The following is a 19,963-nucleotide window of genomic DNA, read 5'->3' on the forward strand; positions in this document are numbered from 1 at the left end:
GGGTTACCCTTGGCTCAAATTAAGAGATGGTAGTTGCTGGGGCATCCATTCCAGGGCACCATCAGTCTTCAGTGGCAAGGCCACTGAGATCTGAGTAGGTTTCGGCCAGCTCAGGAAGGGATGGGTGTGGTCCTTGTGGGGGCTGCTTACAGTCTGACTTCCAGTGGGGTCCTCTGCAGAGGGGGCACAGGCTGGTGGGCTTACCTGGGTTTCAACATTGTTTGGACCAGTGGCCTTCACTGCCACACTTGAAACAGGTGTCAGGTGGAGATGGATTGCTAGGAGGCTTCCGTGTGGAGCTGTGGCCCCATGGCCCTGTGGGGCTCCTGATGACAGAGGCAAGCATTTGAAAATCTGCCTGTTTTTGCCTTTTACTTTCCTCATCATGATTGTTAAAGAATTTGAAGGCTAAATTCAGAAGGTCTCGTTGTGGGATTTGAGGGCCGTCGTCAAGCTTCTGAAGCTGGCATCAAATATCGGATATGGATTGGGAGATGAACCAAAGTTTTAAAAGTGGTTCCTTCTGGGCTAGCTGGGTCTAGGTTGGTGTACTTTCTTATGGCTTCAGTTAAATGAGAGAGAAAAAGGGCTGGGTTTTTGACAGGACATTGGGTGATTTCTGAAAGTTTTTCATAGTTGACTGCTTTATGGGCACCCTTTTTGAGTCCTGCAAGGAGACACACAATCATGTGGCCTCGATGGTGGCATCCAGGGGCTCCATCTTGATAAACTCAGTGGTGGTACTGGTTGGAGACTGCCTCTGCACCAGTAGGTAGGGCAGGAGCTTGGTGATGTATCCGCATGTGCCTGAGCTAGGGTCCAGATAAGGTCCAGGTCTTCTGGGGTGAGGGTGGAAGAGAGCATAACATAGAGATCATGCCAGGTTAGTTCATAAGACTGGGTAAGGTACTGAAACTTTCTAATGTAAGAGGTAGGGTCTTCTGGTAATGAACCAAGTCCTTCGTTAATTTGAGAGCAAGCAGTGAGGGAGAAGGGAACATGAACTCTAACAACACTTTCTGTTTCTGCTACTTCCCAAAGGGGGCACTGCAGCACAGGCACTGAAGTAAGGGTAGAGCATGGGCCAAAGATGGCGCCTGAGTATGGGTGGGAGAGAAGGAAGAACCTGGAAGTCCTTCTTGCTGAGGGTTTGAAGGGGGAAGTAGGGTTGAATGAACAGGCAGTAGAGGATAGGTAGAGGGGAAAGGTGGCAGGATGGGTTTATAAGCCTCATGAGAGGGCGGTGTGGGAGAAGAATGGGTACAGGCAATCCTAGAATTGTCCTGAGGAGGGGATGGTGTAGAAAAAAGAAGTGGATACTCCTGCCTGGGAAGATGGCGGCTGGGAAAATGGCTACCAGGAAGACAGCGGCTGAGAAGATAAAGAGGAGGCTGGGGGGTTAAAGAAGATGGTTGAGAAGGAGAGGTAGGGGTTGGGAGGGGTAGGCAGCAGTCTGCTGGATCAATGGAGGAAAAAGAGGTGTGGTCGGGAGGAGGAAGGGGATCTGGGTGGCAAGAATGGAGAAGGATTTGAACAGGTGAGCAAGAATTGCAGAGGTCACATTGTGATCTGAGTGCAAAAAGGCCTGGACAAAAAGGCCTCCCCATTTCTCCAATGATCAGCAATAATTGCTTAAAGCAGTTAAAATTGTAAAGTCGAATGTTCCATTTGCAGGCCATTTGGACCCATTATCCAATTTGTTTTGTGTCCAGACTGAATTGCAAAAAAAGACAAGGCATTTAGGGCAGATATCTTGCCTGAGGCCTAAGGTTTGTAGGTTTTTTTACCAGGCAGCCTAGAGGGCTGGCCTTTGGAATGGAAGACTGGGAATTTCCCATAACAGAGGGTCAGCTTGGGAGAACAGGGAAAAGGAGACCATCCTGGACAGCCAGAGGGAGACAATAAAAGGAGCAATTGTCACCGCTGCCTTTTTCATTCCCAGAATGGGATCAAATGACTTAGAGGCCTCTCCCTAAAACCAGATGATCAGCGAGTGCCTGGCACCTGCCGGGAGCGTTCTTGGACCAACACTGGATTTTCAAACCAGAGAAACCAAAAGAGGCCATGCGGATTTTTTCCTGTTAACCGGGCTCCCGGGGAAACTTACCAGTAGGCGAGATCAATGACTGATGTGCATGCACAGAGAGACGACTGAGGAGCTTCCTTTGTCTGGCTGCTGTGACCTGCTCTCTGGGGTGGAGGGGTAGGTCCACCGGGGAGATGGACTGGAGCCCCTCCTGGGTTTCGGCACCAGACACAAGGCTCTTGTATTGGTTCGAACCCCAAAAGTGCACCAACAAAAACACAAGGCGGTGTAGAGCAACACGCTGTTTTAGTGAGTGCCTGGGTGCAGGCTGGCTGAGGCCTAAAATGGTGTCAACCCCAAATGAGGACGGGGCAGGGGTTTTACAGTCTCCTATAAACAGGAGGTGTCTCAGTCTGATGTAACTGCTATGCCTCTCTCTTGATCTTCAGGGGGTACAAGTCTTCTTGCCAGCTCTCTTCCTGCTTTTGCTATCTTGCTGACACTCACTGCTTGCGCAAGTCGTCTGCACCTTGGGACTGGGGCTGAAAAGGGGGACTTATTCATTATCTTAAGCTTTCAGGCCCCAGGGAGAACATTTCACTAGCTAGAAGGAGCCTGAAGGAAACCTGGTTTCAGCATAAATATGTTGATGGATTTCACAGTGCCACAGTATTGTCAGTTTTTTAAAACTTTACTTAAAATAATAATTTTCAGAAGTCATGAATACCTGTCTACATCCATTCTTATCTGGCCTAGAACAATTAATTGGCTATAAATCTTTTGACCCTTAAGGCCCTCAGTCATACGGAGTCCTGCCAAGAAAAAAAAATGACACTGTAGAATTATATGACCTTTCATGTGACAAAACCTTTTGTCTCCCAAATACCAGTATATGATGCAATACAAAAGTGGGGGTGGGGGAGTAGATTTGTCTGCTGTTAACAAGTCTATAATAATTTAGATACCAAGGACCAGGCGCTTCTTGCATTTAATTTACATCTTCCTCAGGATGCTACACTTATGGAGATAAACTAGCCAGAAAAGAGATTAAATTTATTAAATTATAATTCAATGTTGGTCCCACAATTTCCAAATCAGATTTATCGTAGGGTTCAAATAACCCTTAATAAGGAAGGTAAACACATTTTGGATCTGATCAAAGAATATGATGATGCATTCAGGGTTTTCTTTCTGGCGATGGGGTTGTTAATTGCCCTCTGAGTCCACCTATAACCGTGGATGCCCAAATCTTCACTGTCTTTATGATAGACATTTTCTTGTAAATGTTATGCCAAATACAGCAGAAGGAAAGGCACAATTAAAGACCCAGGTAATGATAGCTCAGAAAATAGATGTGATCCGGCTTTTTTTTTTTTTTTTTTTTTTTTTTTTTTTTGGCTAAACCGTAAGCCTGACCATTTCACCCCTTAAAGAATTGGCTATTACATCAGGTCAGGCCGTGTCCTTCCCCTAATTTCAAATCGCTAATGCTTCAAACTATTACCATCAAATCAGAGGACTCCAGGAACAAGGCTTCCTAACACTGTGGGACCCTGCTAGATGGCCAAATTAGACAACTCTCGGAATGAGCCTTCCTAGCGCTGTAGGATCTGCTGCTGTTTGCTGGCCTGCATGTGCATTCTATGGAATGCCTTTTAACCAAGAGCGGGAACTGAGGACTAAGCTCTGATTTTTTTTTTTTTTTTTTTTTTTTTTAAATCTTGCCCAAATTCCTATCTAAGGGGTCTGGGAAGTCATGCCCTACAGGACATAAATTCTTGTCAGATGGGTTTTATTTAACCCTGTATGTGGTGACTTACTTTCCAGTCTGACTCTGGCATAACAAGAAAGAAAATCAAATGTTTTACCCCAAAATATATTTCCTTGCCCTACTTTGAAATTGCCCCTCAAAGTCTCTTGTGGGAAAAAAACACATTCTATAGAGAATCCCTTTCCCCTTTGTTTTCCTTCTTCCTTTCCAGATCCAGCAGATAATCAACTAAGAGACGGGGACCCTTTTAGGTAAGATAAGGAATATTTTACAACCTGCTTTCTCTAAAGCCTGCTATCTGAGCGTTTCCTCTGCACAATAAAACTTATTCCCCACAATCCTGGATCTTAACCTGAACACTTCCTTTCTATTGATTTCAGGTCTTCAGATAAGCTCAACCAATTGTCAACCAGAACATGTTTAAACTTGCCTATAGCCTAGAAGCCCCCACTTTGAATTGTCCCACCTTTCTGAACCAAATCAATGTATTTCTTAGATGTATTTGATTGATATCTTATGTCTCCCTAAAATATAGAAAATCAAGCTGTATGTTGATCACCTTGGGCACATGTTCGCAAGACCTGAGAACTGTGTCATGGGCCATGGTCACTTATATTTGGCTCAGAATCAATCTCTTAAAATATCTTACAGAGTTTGACTCTTTTCATTGACAACTTCAAGTGTGGACTTCATGCGTCTGGTTTTAGTCCCAGTGCCTTCGATATTCAAGAAGAAATTGTCCTCAACAGGATAAAGAGTATTTCCTTAAAATACACAGTTTGCATCAACTGACTTATTTGTATTTTTTTACCTCTGCAGTTCAGACTACTTACAAACATTCATTAATTAGCAATCTGTCCTTAGTTCAAGTATTTCATAATTTAAAAACCATAAATTGCTTTGGAGTGTACACTCATCTCTGTGCTTAGAACATTTTGAAATATTGACAACGTATACTTAAAGACGGTTTTGATCGTTATAAACTTAGTTCCATTCATCTAGTTACAATGCATACAGCTATGATAGCCATAAATATATCAATACAAAGAGACTGAAAGGCAATATTGGTTAAATACAGATAAAAATGCCAGTGAAGACTTGCACACCAGGAGGACATTTGAGGGTGATTTTTACATGAATCTTTGGCTTGGGCTTCTTAGTGGGCTGGGTTGTAATGGAAGCATGTTGCCCAAGTGGTATGGAAAGCTCTTGAGAGAAGAGCTTAGGAATGGAGACATTAAATGACAAATAGAAATCCTTCACCTATTGAGTTTTATCATGTACAAAAGGCAGCACTTTAAAATGTATGACTTTTATTACATCTACTAAGTAGGAATAACTTATTTATCCACTATATTGCATGACTATATCTGCATCATTCCTCTTTTTTGCATTCAGGGAAATGCCAGAGAAGTAGCAGGAAAGAGGCCTTGGCGTCCATAATCACTCTTCATGGAAGGGAGAAAAGGAGAAAGAGAGGGAAGAGAAAATTCCCAGACAACCATAATTTCTCTACCGTATCACTGAGAAAATACTTTATTTCTAGGAACATTGACATAAAAAGAGAATAAACTCATATGTTGCTGATGACTTGGACTTGGCAAGAAAGCTTACACAGGCTTTTTCTAATCATGTGGTAATATCATGTTAGGTGGCAGATCCTTTAATTGCCTTAATACTTTGTGATCCCAGTGGTTAGATATACTTTGTAGATGTGAGATGCATAAAAACATATTTTGTTATCACACAGCATTTTGAGTTTGCTTTTTCCATAGAACCTGAATGCTTTTATGTCTTCTGTGTCTTAGAGATGAGTAAAAACAAACAAAAAAATCCACTATTTTTATAGTACTTTGTCCTCTGTTCTCTGTTTTACATCTACTTTTTAATAGGTTTTTTTTTTTTAACTCTTCAGAAGAGATTTCAAACTTTTCTTCACAAGAGATTTAAAATTAAGACTGCTATTATTTTTTTGAGGCACTTTCTGAAGACCCTTCTCTCCCCACCAGTTTGTGTTTGGTATACTGTAGATGCTGTGAGGATTTAATCAAATTAAAATATGTGTTTCCTGCCAGGGTCAACCACAGCCTCTGAAGATTCTTTGTGCAAATTTGACAAAGGCACCCCTTCCCTGGCAGTTAGAGCTCTGCATAAGAGTATGTAGCCTGGAGAGCAGAGTACAGACTAGATTTCTGGCCCTGCTTAGACATCAGCTGGGTGCTTAACTGGAGGAAAAAAAAAAGATTTGTAACACTATATGTTTGACATGAGACAGTGGGAAGATCTGATCCAGGTACTCAGGATTCCAGGTGGTAGAGGCTTTCTCACTGTGGCATGATCCCATCTAAAATAGCCTTAGTGAGTGTCAAGCAAGGGGAGAAGAGACAGAGGGGTAAAGAGCCAGCCATGCTTTGGCCTTATACCCACAGATCATTGGCAGGACTAGCCACACAGCCTTGCCTAACTACAAAGGGGCTGACAAATTCAGGAGAGCAAACAGAACATTTTGTGGGCACTATTATCTCTATCAAAGCTACAATCTTTGAAGGATATATTTTTAGATGTTTTTATCCCTAGAGTACTTAAGATAGTGCTCTATACACAGAAACCACTCGAAACATTCATCATATTGAATTCATTAAATTGTTTGACTCGACCCATTTTGCTTTTCTTTTGCATGTTGTTTGCCAACTTTAAAAGGAAACCTGGCTTTTTGAAAGCCTCTTACTTCCCTATTGGATCTATTGTAGAAAGGTGACACATAAAGGGATGTGCATTGATAAATTTCCCTTTGGGACTGTCTAGAAGCTGTGACAGAAAAGAATAAAGTAGAAAAAGAGAAATAAGACCTCTTACTTACCTCTCTGTATCAGAAACAAATGCTTTAAAATAAAACTGAAAACAGAGATGAGGGAAGAGTCAGAACTGGTTCTCACCATGAGATACTGTTACTTATAAACATAGTGAGAGTCTTCTCTTTGCCAAAACATCTGTTTGTTGTTGTGTAGACATGGCCTCTCCGATGTGATCTACATTTAAAAGTATGTTATTACATATTGATCTATGACTAAAGGTTACATGTGGAATCTTGTGAAATTTACTGATGGCTTTATCTCTGGGAGGTAGAGCTTAAAATATTCAAGTAACTCTCAAGCTAAATCTTTGAAGCTGTGGGAAAGGAGCTGAAGTTGGAAACACACATGTGCTGTATCCACATCAGCAGAGATATTTTATGTAAAGTGCAAGAGTATTCACACATCTAACTGTGAGATAACTCATCTATGCCCACTCTGGATGGGACTGACATGGGAAGTGGAAGGAAATTAGGGAAGAAACAATCTTTGATACTGTTGACAGTCCTTTACCCCTTGGTCTTTGAGTTTCTTTTTTTTTCTGTGACTTTAGTTCCTTCCTGCTTCTACTCTTCCCTCTCTAACCATTCTATTCCTCTTTTCCTGCCCTGGCTGCTAGACAGTCCTCAAGGAAATGTATCAACATGCATAGCTTTATGTGTCACCTTTGTGCAATAGGTGCAATCTATATTTGCAAGCAATAAATGTAGGACTTCAGTTTCCCAGTGCATAGCATCTAGGAAATTATCAACATAAATTTCAAAAGTTATAGGTCTGGTCTGGCTTTGACATTATCTCTCCTTGGGGTTTGGGGGCAAATTATTTAACCTCCCTGAGCTTTGGTTTCCTTTTATATGAAATAAAAATAATAAATGCATCTTGCTTATACTTGCAGAGCTGTTGTGTGAGTAAAGAGTGAAAATGGCGAGAAAAGACTATTTAATGAATGGCCAGTCCTATAAAAAATACTCGAAATATTACTGAGAAAAAAATCTGAAGCCATAGCCCTGACCACTCTTTCCAGCATCAGTTCTGAATTTCCACCTATTTACTTGGTATCTTAAGTACCTTAACTTCAACATCTTCAGAAGCAAATTCTATCTCCCTATTTCCCATGATATTTACCTTCCCCTCACCCATCTCTCGAGCTTCCTTTATTTGTCCATGTCATCACCACCTATCCATTTTTTTTCTCACCTGGGAGCCTGTCATCTATAACTCATCTCTCTACTGAACCCTCATACTTGCCTTATCCAATCAGTTTACAAATCTTGTCCATATTTCCTCTAAAATGCTGCTGAGTCTATACACTATTACGTTCAGATTGCTACCACTCTTCTGTCCTGTTCAGATCCTAACCATTTGTCTTCTTCCTTCAGCCTGTCATCAGCATCTTACCTCCTTCAGCCTGTCAGCAGCATCTTACCTCTATATCAGTGATGATTCATTATGGGAAGAGATCAGTGGCTGTTCCTGGTCCCTTCCCTTTGGCAATGACTGTGGAGAAAAACTGTATATTAGATAGACCCAATACTTTAGTCCCTTCTGATCTGAACATGTGCCTCAGAGTCTATAGTCATAATATATTTCAGTCGACCAAAAAAACAAAAACTCTTAAATAAAAATACAAAGGTATTTTTAAGCTCCTGATACAGGAATTTGGTGCACAATAAGCCTATTCGAAGAGGAAATGGACTAGTATTTTCCCTTTAGTGAAACTAACATTTTATCTGAAACCAAGGAGGGAATAGCTGCAAAACTACAAGACTATATGTGTGTCACTTGCTTCCAAGTTAGTAATGTCAATGAATTACAATGGGATTTTTGTTTACTTAAGTTCAGGCAATGGTCTCTTCATCCTAGATCTTAAGCTGTACCTCCTTGTGCCCTGACATATGTGTTCACTGTGAAAAAATCTTGTGTTTACTTTGTGAGACCAGAAATGAAGATAAAACAAAAAAGTCTCAAAACTCTCTAGTGTGTTTATTATTTCATCTGTGTATCTCCTGAAAAGCCTTGTTTTTCACTCATGATATAAAAACTTTCTAACCAATTAAAGACAACTTCAGGTCTCACACATGCAAACTGAAGAGCTGTGCTTTCTTCACATGTTTCACATTAGATCAATTTTTTCATCAGTGAGAAACAAAGTGGTAGATTGAGTTCCTAGCAGGGGCTAATCTAGAAATATCAAAGTATTGAGAGATTAATGCAACATCAAGACTCAGAGTCAACAGGGTTTCTTTCACTTCAGAAACACTAATATACCACGATGGAAAATCCCCAGTGACATTCCAAGGAGTGGTGTATCTTTGTATTTCCAAAATGCTAGTTTATCTGCTTTCATTTTGAGTGAATGACTACATAGGCACTGACCTTTTGAGCTTTATCTTACAATACTGATGCTGAGCTAAATAGCCATTTCAGGGTTAAATTTGTCTTCTTCTTGAGATTGATTCTGTTTTCTGCCAAATAATATTATAAAAATTGGTTGCAGCTTCAAAACTTCCTAGACCATTTATTCATTTACTTTCAAGAAAAGCCTTTCCCCTTCATGAGCAATAAAGAGGTGATAAAAATTAAAAGTAGAGGATATTTGCATAGCTCTTATCCCATGCTAGTCATTGTTCTAAGCCCATTACATATGTTAACTTATTTAATTGTCACATTAACTCTACAAAGTAGACATCATTATTATACCCATTTACCTATGAATAAAGCAAGGCAGCATAGAGAAATAAAAAGGCATGGCTCCCCATCTTGCATCTCATCTTGTTCAAGCATGAGACTCCAAAGTCCCTCACTCTCACAACTGTTAACTTATTTATTCCTGTTTTTATTAGGAGTTGTCACAGCACACATCATTCATTCAAAAAATATTCTTTTAGCACATACTGTGTACCAAACACCAAGTAAACTTAGAGAGCAAAGATAAAGGCATGGTCCCTGAGGAAGAAGATCTCCTAGCCTAGTGAGGGAGACACCAGCCAAAGGACAATTGTATGTGTGAGACCATAGCAAAGGAGCATGCTAATGAGACTCCCAAGCCAGGGATGGAAGCTAGGAAAGAAGGTGGAGTGACCCATGTCCTGAAGGTCAAGTATGAGAAGGCATGTGGCTCAGGGAGCAGAACATGGGGAGTAGGAAGACGTGAAAAGACATCTGAGTAGATTGGTGTGACTGGAGTACAGGCTAAAAAAGAAATTGGGCTTTGGAGTTTCCTTCAGCTTCACTTTTCTACTAATTTGTCAGGTGACTTAGGACACTTACTCTGACCATTCATTTCCTCATCTTTAAATGAGAAATGATAGTTACCCCAAACACTTGTCATGAGGATTAAATGAAATAACGTATGTGTATTAGTTTCCTGTGACTGCTATAAAAATTAACACAAACTCAGTGACTTAATGCAACAGAAATTTATTCTCTTATAGTTCTGAAGACTGGAAGTCTGAAATCAGTATCAGTGGGTTGAATTCAAGATTCCAGGAGAGCTGCACTCCTCTAGATGGTCTGGAGGAGAATCGGTTTCTTGTCTCTTTTGGCTCTTGGTAGCTTCTGGCAGTCCTTGGCTTGTGACTGCATCACTGCAATTTCTGCTTCCATGGCCACATAATCTTCTCATCTTCTTCAGTGTAACACCCTCTGCCTCTCTCTTATGAGGACACCTGTGATTACATGGAGGGCCCACCTGGATAATCTAGGATAGTCTCACCCTCTCAAGATCCATCTACAAGGATCCCTTTTCCATATAAGGAAACATTTTAAGGTTCCAGGAATTAGAACATTTCAGGGTGGTGGGCAATTATTCTGCCTACTACACTATGTAGAGGATCTACGCATATCAGAGGTCCTCAATACATGCTAATTTGCACCTCTCTGTGTTATAGTTGTGCTGGGGCATCAAAGAGCCTTAATCTGAATGGTTAGACTTTATTTCTGCTGGCCTCTCTTCCTATTCCTAAGAAAGGGTTAGACAGCTTTGGTCTTCCAGACAAGCTTGTCAATATAAAAATAAAAAAACACAAAGATGAATAGCTTTGTGACAATGCAGGAAATAATTTTTGTTTATTTTGCTAATGCAGTCTAAGCCATTAAGATTACTGTGTTGAGGTCACAATGGTGGTATATTTCAGAAAGGGTTTCTTTTCCACGATTTATATTCCAGGCATGGCAATGGGCTTTGTGTGCAATTTAGAGTAGTTATCTATTGATCTCATTTTCTCTAAGTGTTACTCATTCTCCTTTGCCCATCAGCATATGGGAAGAATGATCATTGCAAAGGTCAAGTAGCACTTAGGAGCAATTTAAGAGTCAAAGCACGAGGCTATGAGCTTGGGGATATTGCTCAACCTTATACAGACTCATCAACTCTTACATTTATTTTGACAAAGAGACAAATATTTTCATAACTCACTGACCCTAAGTCAAGAGACAAAGTCTCAAGGATTTGAAATAAAATATTTATTGCCCTGAAAAAGTAAAAATTTAAATTCACTTAGAAAATGACTGTTAATGGGCTCTGGTCTACAGCTCTCACTGAGATCAATGCAAAAGGCAGGTGATTTCTGCATTCCCAACTGAGGTACCCAGCTCATCTCACTGGGACTGGTTAGACAGTGGGTGCAGCCCTTGGATGGCGAGCAAAAGCAGAGTGGGGCATTGCCTCACCCAGGAAGCACAAGGGGTTAGGGAACTGTCTCCCCTAGCCAAGGGAAGCCATGAGGGACTGTGCCATGAGGAAACAGTGCACTCCAGCCCAGATACTATGATATTCCCATGGTCTTTGCAACCCACAGAGTGGGAGATTCCCTCAGATGTCTATACCACAAGGGCCCTGGATTTCAAGCACAAAACTAGGTGGCCATTTAGGCAGACATTGAGCTAGCTGCAGGAGGGTTTTTTCATACCCCAGTGGTGCCTGGAATGCGAGCGAGACAGAGCCATTCACTCCCCTGGAAAGGGGGCTGAACTCAGGGTGCCAAGTCATCTAGCTCAGAGGAGCCCAGCCACATGGAGCCCAGCAAGCTAAGATCCACTGGCTTGAAATTCTCGCTGCTAGCACAGCAGTCTGAAGTAGACCTGAGACACTTGAGCTTGGTGGGGGGAGGGGTGTCCACTATTACTGAGGCTTCAATAGGCAGTTTTTCCCTCACAGTGTAAACAAAGCCAATAGGAAGTTTGAACTGGGCAGAGCCCAACATGGCTCCAAAAAACTGCTATAGCCAAACTGCCTCTCTAGATTCCTCCTTTCTGGGTAGGGCATCTCTGAAAGAAAGAAAGAAGCCTCAGTGAGGGGTTTATAGATCAAAACTCTCATCTCCCTGGGAAAAAACACCTAGTAGAAGTGGTGGCTGTGGGTGCAGCTTCAGCAGACTTAAACGTTCCTTCCTGCTGGCTCTGAAGAGAGCAGTGGATCTCCAAGTACAATGCTGAAGCTCTGCTAAGCCTCCACAAGTGGGTCCCTGAGCTCCATGCCTCCTGACTGGGAGACACCTCCCAGCAGCGGGGGACAGACACCTGATACAGGAGAGCTCTGGCTGGCATCTGGTGGGTGACCCTCTGGGATGAAGTTTCCAGAGGAAGGAACAGGCAGCAATTTTGGCTGTTCTGCAGCCTCCACTGCAGGGTCTGGAGTGGACCTGTAGCAAACTCCAGCAGACCTGCAGTAGAGGGGCCTGACTATTAGAAAGAAAACTAACAAAGGGAAAGGAACAGCATCAACATCAACAAAAAGAACAACCACACAGAAACCGCATCTGAAGGTCACCAACATCAAAGACCAAAGGTATATCAATCCACAAAGATGAGGAAAAACTGAAAATTCCAAATACCAGAAGGCCTCTTCTCCTTGAAAGGATCACAACTCCTTGCCAGCAAGGGAATGAAACTGGACAGAGAATGAGTTTGATGAATTGACAGAAGTATGCTTCAGAAGATGGGTAATAACAAACTCCTTTGAGCTAAAAGAGTATGTTCTATCCCAATGCAAGGAAGCTAACAACCTTGAAAAAAAGTTAGAGGAATTGCTAGTTAGAATAACCAGTTTAGAGAAGAGCATAAGTGACCTGATGGAGCTGAAAAGCACAGCACTAGAACTTCATGAAGCATAAGCAAGTATCAATAGCCAAATTGACCAAGCAGAAAAAAGAATATTAGAGACCAAAGATCAACTTAATGAAATAAAAGGTGAAGACAAGATTAGAGAAAAATGAATAGAAAGAATGAACAAACCTTAAAATATGGGGCTATGTGAAAAGACCAAATCTGTGTTTGTTTGGTGTACCTGAAAGTGACAGAAGAATGGAACCAAGTTGGAAAACAATCTTGAGGATATTATCTAGGAGAACTTTCCCACCTCACAAGACAGGCCATTCAAATTCAGGAAATACAGAGAATACCACAAAGATACTCTTCAAGAAGAGCAACTCCAAGACACATACTCGTCAGATTCACCAAGGTTGAAATGAAAGAACAACTGTTAAGGACAGTTAGAGAGAAAGGTCTGGTTACCCACAAAGGGAAGCCCATCAGACTAACAGTGGATCTCTCTCCAGAAACCCTGCAAGCCGGAAGAGAGTGGGGGTCAATATTCAACATTCTTAAAGAAAAAAATTCTCAATCCAGAATTTCATATCCAACCAAACTAGGCTTCATAAGTGAAAGAGAAATAAAATCCTTTACAGACAAGCAAATGCTGAGAGATTTTGTCACCACCAGTCCTGCCTTACAAGAGCTTCTGAAGGAAGCACTAAATATAAAAGGGAAAAACTGGTACCAGCCACTGCAAAAACATACCAAACTATAAAGATCATTCACACTATGAAGAAACTGCATCAACTAACAGGTAAAATAACAAGCTAGCATCATGACAGGATCAAATTCACACATAACAATATTAACCTTAAATGTAAATGGACTAAATGTCCCAATTAAAAGACACAGACTGGCAAATTGGAAAAAGAGTCAAGACATATTGGTGTGCTGTATTCAGGAGACCCATCTCACATGCAAAGATGCACACAGGCTCAAAATAAAGGGATGGAAGAATACTTACCAAGTAAATGGAAAGCAAAAACAAAAACAAGAACAAAGAAAAAATAGGGGTTGCAATCCTAGTCTCTAATAAAACAGACTTTAAACCAACAAAGATCAAAAGAGACAAAGAACGGCATTACATAATGGTAAAAGGATCAAGGCAACAAGAAGAGCTAATTATCCTAAATATATATACACCCAATACAGCAGTAGCCAGATTTATAAAGCAAGTTCTTAGAGACCTACAAAGAGACTTAGACTTCCACACAATAATAGTGGGAGACTTTAGCACCCCACCATCAATATTAGACAGATCAATGAGACAGAAAATTAACAAGGATGTTCAGGACTTGAACTCAGCTCTGGACCCAGTGAACCTAATAGACATCTACAGAACTCTCCACACCAAATCAACAGAATACACATTTTTCTCAGCACTACATCACACTTATTCTAAAACTGATGATGTAATTGGAAGTAAAACACTCCTTAGCAAATGCAAAAGAATGGAAATCAGAGCAGTCTTTCACAACACAGTGCAATCATATTAGAACTCAGGATTTAAAAACCCACTCAAAACTGCACAACTACATGGAAACTGAACAACCTGCTCCTGAATGACTACTGGGTAAATAACAAAATTAAGGCAGAAATAAAATAAGTTATTTGAAACCAATGAGAACAAAGACTCAACATACCAGAATCTCTGGGACACAGCTAAAGCAGTGTTTAGAGAGAAATTGATGGCCTAAATGCCCACAGGAGAAAGTGGGAAAGATCTAAAATCGACACCCTAACATCACAATTAAAAGAATTAGAGAAGCAAGAACAAGTAAATCCAAAACCTAGCAGAAGACAAGAAATAACTAAGATCAGAAGTTACTAAGATCAGAAATAACTACGACAAGAAATAACTAACTGAAGGAGATAGAGACGTGAAAAGCCCTTCAATAAATCAATGAATCCAGGAGCTGGATTTTTGAAAAGAATAACAAAATTAATAGACCACTAGCCAGACTAATAAAGAAGAAAAGAGAGAAGAATCAAATAGACACATTAAAAAACAATAAAGGGGATATCACCACTGATCCCACAGAAATACAAACTACCATCAGAGAATACTATAAACACCTTTACACAAATAAACTAGAAAATGTAGAAGAAATGGATAAATTCTTGGACACATACATCCTCCCAAGACTAAACTATGAGGAAGTTGAATCCCTGAATAGACCAATAACCAGTTTTGAAATTGAGGCAATAATTAATAGTCTACCAACCAAAAAAAGTCCAGGACCAGATGGATTCACAGCCAAATACTACCAGAGATACAAAGAGGAGCCAGTACCATTTCTTCTGAAACTACTCCAAACAACAGAAAAAGAGGGACTCCTCCCTAGCTCATTTTATAAGACCAGCATCATCCTGACACCAAAACCTCACAGAAACACAATGATAACAAACAAATTTCAGGCAAATATCCCTGATGAACAATGATGTGCAAGTCCTCAATAAAATACTTGCAAAGCAAATCCAGCAGCACATCAAAAAGCTTAGCCACCATGATCAAGTTGGCTTCTTCCCTGGGCTGCAAGACTGGTTCGATATACACAAATCAATAAATGTAATCCACTATATAAACAGAACCAATGACAAACACCACATGATTATCTTAATAGATGCAGAAAAGGCCTTTGATAAAATTTAACACCGCTTCATGCTAAAAATTCTCAATAAACTAGGTATTGATGGAACGTATCTCAAAATAATAAGAACTATTTATGACAAACCCACAGCTGGAAAAATTCCCTTTGAAAATTGGCACAAGACAAGGATGACCTCTCTCATAACTCCTATTCAACAGAATATTGAAAGTTCTGGCCAGGGCAATCAGGCAAGAGAAAGAAATAAAGCATATTCAAATAGGAAGAGAGAAAGTCAAATTTTCCCTGTTTGCAGATGACATGATTGTCTATTTAGAAAGCCCCATCATCTCAGCTCAAAATCTCCTTAAGCTGATAAGCAACTTCAGCAAAGTCTCAGGATACAAAATCAATGTGCAAAAATCACAAGCATTCCTCTACACCAATAACAGACAAACAGCTAAATCATGAGTGAATTCCCACTCACAATTGCTACAAAGAGAATAAAATACCTAGGAATCCAACTTATAAGGAATATGAAGGACCTCTTCAAGAACTACAAACCACTGCTCAAGGAAATAAGAGAGGACAGAAAGAAATGAAAAAAACATTCCATGATCATGGATAGGAAGAATCAATGTTGTAAAAATGGCCATACTGCCCAAAGTAATTTGTAGATTTAATGCTATACCCATCAAGCTACCATTGACTTTTTTTCACTGAATTAGAAAAAAATACTTTAAATTTCATATGGAACCAAAACAGAGCCTGTATAGCCAAGACAATCCTAAACCAAAAAAAACACACACAAAAAAACAAAAAACAAACAAACAAACAAAAAACCCAAAAAACCAAAACAAAGCTTGAGGCATTATGCTATCTGATTGCAAACTACACTATAAGGCTGCAATAACCAGAACAGCATGGTACTTGTACCAAAACAGAGATATAGACCAATGGAACAGAACAGAGGCCTCAGATGCCACACATCTACAATCATCCCATCTTTGACACACCTGACAAAAACAAGCAATGGGGAAATGACTTCCTATTTAACAAATGGTGTTGGGAAAACTGGCTAGCCATGTGCAGAAAACTGAAACTGGACCCATTCCTCAAACCTTATAGAAAAGTTAACTCAAGATGGATTAAAGACTTAAAAGTAAGATCTAATACCATAAAAACACTAGAAGAAAACCTAGGCAATACCATTCAGGACACAGCCATGGGCAAAGACTTCATTACTAAAACACCAAAAGCAATGGCAATGAAAGTCAAAATAGGCAAATGGGATCTAATTAAACTAAAGAGCTTCTGCACAGCATAAGAAACTATCATCAGAGTGAACAGGCAACCTACAGAATGGGAGAAAACTTTTGCAATCTACCCATCTGACAAGGGGCTAATATCCAGAATCTACAAATAACTTAAACAAATTTACAAGAAAAAAAAAAAAAAACCCCATCAAAAAGTGGGTGAAGGATATGATCAGACACTTCTCAAAAGAAGACATTTATGCAGCCAACAAACCTGTGAAAACAAGCTCATCATCACTGGCCATTAGAAAAATGCAAATTAAAACCACAATGAGATACCATCTCACACCAGTTAGAATGGTGACCATTAAAAAGTCAGGAAACAACAGATACTGGAGAGGATGTGGAGAAATAGGAACACTTTCACACTGTTTGTGGGAGTGTAAATTAGTTCAACCATTGTGGAAGAAAGTGTGGTGATTCCTCAAGGATCTAGAACGAGAAATACCATTTGACCCAGTAATCTCATTACTGGGTATATACCCAAAGGCTTATAAATCATTCTACTATAAAGACACATGCACACATATGCTTATTGCAGCACTGTTCACAATAGCAAAGACTTGGAACCAGCCCAAATGTCCATCAATGATAGACTGGATAAAGAAATTGTGGCACATGTATACCATGGAATACTATGCAGCCATAAAAAAAGGATGAGTTCATGTCCTTTGCAGGGACAAGGATGAAGCTAGAAACCATTGTTATCAGCAAACTAACACAGGAACAGAAAACCAAGCACCACATGTTGTCACTCATAAGTGGGAGTTGAACAATGAGAACACATCAACACAGGGAGGGGAAAATCACACACCGGAGCCTATCAGGGGTGAGGGGCTAGGGGTGGATAGAGAAATACCTAATATAGATGACGGGTTGATGGGTGCAGCAAACCATCATGGCATGTATATACCTGTGTAACAAACTTGCACATTCTGCACATGTATCCCAGAACTTAAAGTATAATTTAAAAAAGAAAGAAAGAAAGAAATTGGACAAGGGGGCTAATTTCTCACTGCACAAGTGTTCATCCCCTGACTTTATTTAGTCATTTTTCCCCTCAGTGTATGTTATGTTGACTTTGGACTTTATCTGGTAGGCAGGTACCTAGGAGCTATTTAGCTATTTAGCACTTTTCTTTGTTTCTTTGTTTCTTTGTTTGTTTGTTTGTTTCTTTCTTTCTTTCTCTCTTTTTTTTTTTTTTTTTTTTTTTTTTTAGAAGGAGTCGCTCTCTGTCGCCAGGCTGTAGTGGCGTGACCTCGGCTCACTACAATCTCCACCTCCTGGATTCAAGTGATTCCTCTGCCTCAGCCTCCCACGCCTGGCTAATTTTTTTATTTTAGTAGAGACGGGGTTTCACCATGTTGACCCTGGATGATCTTGACTTCCTGACCTCATGATCCGTCCGCCTCAGTCTCCCAAAGTGCTAGGATTACAGGCGTGAGCCAAAGGGAACAGTAACACAATCTGGTTTATATCAGAGATGGATCTCTTTGGTGGCAGCATGAAGGAGGTATTCAAGGAAGTAGAGCTTTTAGACATGCAAAGCAACTCAATTCAAGATGAACTACTGCTGAAAATTGCATTGTAGCATGATGGCTAAAGATGTTGGCTCTTTACTTAGATATACGTCCATTCAAATTCTACTTCTGCCATTTATGCAGAATATAAACTTGAGCTAGTCACTTGTCTTCTCTAAGTTTCAGTTTCTTATCTACTAAAACAAAGTAATGACAACAGGGTTCTTATGAAATTTGATTGCAAAGAGATACATGAAGAACTTAGCACAGTGCCTGGTTCATTAACTATAGCTATGATTATTATTATCACGTGGGATGGGTTATTTGTTTCCCTTCCCAGCTCCATGATTATGCCCTTTCTAAAACCACTGTGCTTCCAACATAAGGAAAGAGGGACACATGGATGACCACCCCATCAATTGGTTTGTCTCCCTCTGCAACCCACAATGCTATAAAAGCAGAAGGAATGGCTATGTATTCCTTCCCCTACTTTAATCTTATTCTTCTATATAAAGGCAGCAGACTTGTGATCTAGCTGTCAGATATGGAGTAGCAGCTTACCCACTTTACAGAAGAAACTTCCGACAGAGTCCAGGATATGTGAAAACAATTTAGAAAAATCCACTTTCTGTCCATAGCTTAATTTTAAATGTATTTTCTTGCTAAAGAAATAATCTCAGTCACTTATTCTTTCCTTCACTCATTCATCCTCTCTTGCCCTGGGCCAAAAATCCTAGGTAAAGGAAGAACTGAAGGATGATCATTTAAAAGAGAAATAAAAATACATTCTTAATAAAAAGAAAATGACTGTTAATGGAATAATGAGCAATTGAGTATCTAGAAAGAATAAATGACTAAAGGCATATAGAATGCTGAGGATGTGACCTACTCCTAGTTCCACTGTCTGGCTGACTTGAAATACTTTTACTTTGGCTACTGGGCCTAACTTCCCATGTTTGCGCTTTAACAGTCATGTGTCTTCTTGAAACTGTGCCTTCTAGTATATTTGTCCACTAATATACATGTTGCACTTTGGTAGTCATTTTTATTGCTGCCTTTTTAAGTTTAATCAAATTAGGTCAACAAATATATCCTGGGTACCTTCACCATACTAGAGACAGTAAGGTTGCCTACAAGCAACTTTTAGTCTATCTTAACCTAAGTATCCCTCTGAAAACAGACGCTGAGGGAAGGGCTTGAGAACAGGTGGTTTATTTGGGTAATGGATTTCAAAGAGCAGGAGTGGGGTTTAGGAAGTTAAAACAGGAACTGAAGAAGAGCCAGTCCAAACTAGCTGGTTTCTGCTGTGGCAACTGGGGCTCTATCTTCCTGGGTATCCACTGAGAAGATGCAGAATATGTCTTGGAATTTCTGGTTCAAGAGACAGTGAAGAGAAATATTTATTCAGTGGCTCCTGCGCCACCTTGGTCAAGGATCTCTCATACTTCAGGATTGGCCCAGGAATCAGAATGGCTGAGTGGGATCCCCAGTGTCAGCAGAAGAGCCCCTGGGGCAGGAAGTGAGAGTTAGTTCATGTTACTGAGGCAAAGCGCTGCCTGTTTATCCCTACACAGGGCCGACTGCTGCACCAGTATCTAGACTGCAAAGATTGGCCATGAGCATGTGAGGTTGGGTACAACACCCAGAATCCACATGGAAAGCTAAGAGCACAAATATAACCAGTAGTTTATGACAACTTGGGGCACAATATCACAGGCTGTACAGAAGTTATTGCCAAAGGAGTGAGAGAGACAATGATTATATTTGGGAGTTCAGTGTAGGGTGCTTCAAGACTGG

At 40.4% G+C, this 19,963-nt stretch overlaps 1 protein-coding gene and 1 pseudogene across 14 annotated transcripts in view; both read right to left on the minus strand.

The window, feature by feature from the left end:
* Positions 1-19,963, minus strand: part of NDUFS4 (NADH:ubiquinone oxidoreductase subunit S4) — a 696,041-nt gene that overhangs the window by 491,395 nt on the left and 184,683 nt on the right. Inside the window, exon 1 of one of the 14 annotated variants that reach the window (XM_050794133.1) lies at positions 13,979-13,982. The exons of 11 other annotated variants lie outside the window; for them this stretch is intronic. The gene's annotated coding sequence lies outside the window, so the exon portion shown is untranslated. Of the gene's footprint in view, positions 1-305; positions 310-5,797; positions 5,802-13,978; positions 13,983-19,963 lie in introns of those variants that run through there. 2 more of the 14 variants (XM_050794139.1, XM_050794164.1) reach the window with 2 other exon arrangements.
* Positions 4-7,789, minus strand: LOC126956177 (transcription factor NF-E4-like; annotated as a pseudogene).

The sequence above is a fragment of the Macaca thibetana genome, chromosome 6 (assembly GCF_024542745.1).
Source record: "Macaca thibetana thibetana isolate TM-01 chromosome 6, ASM2454274v1, whole genome shotgun sequence".
In the NCBI taxonomy this organism is placed as follows: domain Eukaryota; kingdom Metazoa; phylum Chordata; class Mammalia; order Primates; family Cercopithecidae; genus Macaca; species Macaca thibetana.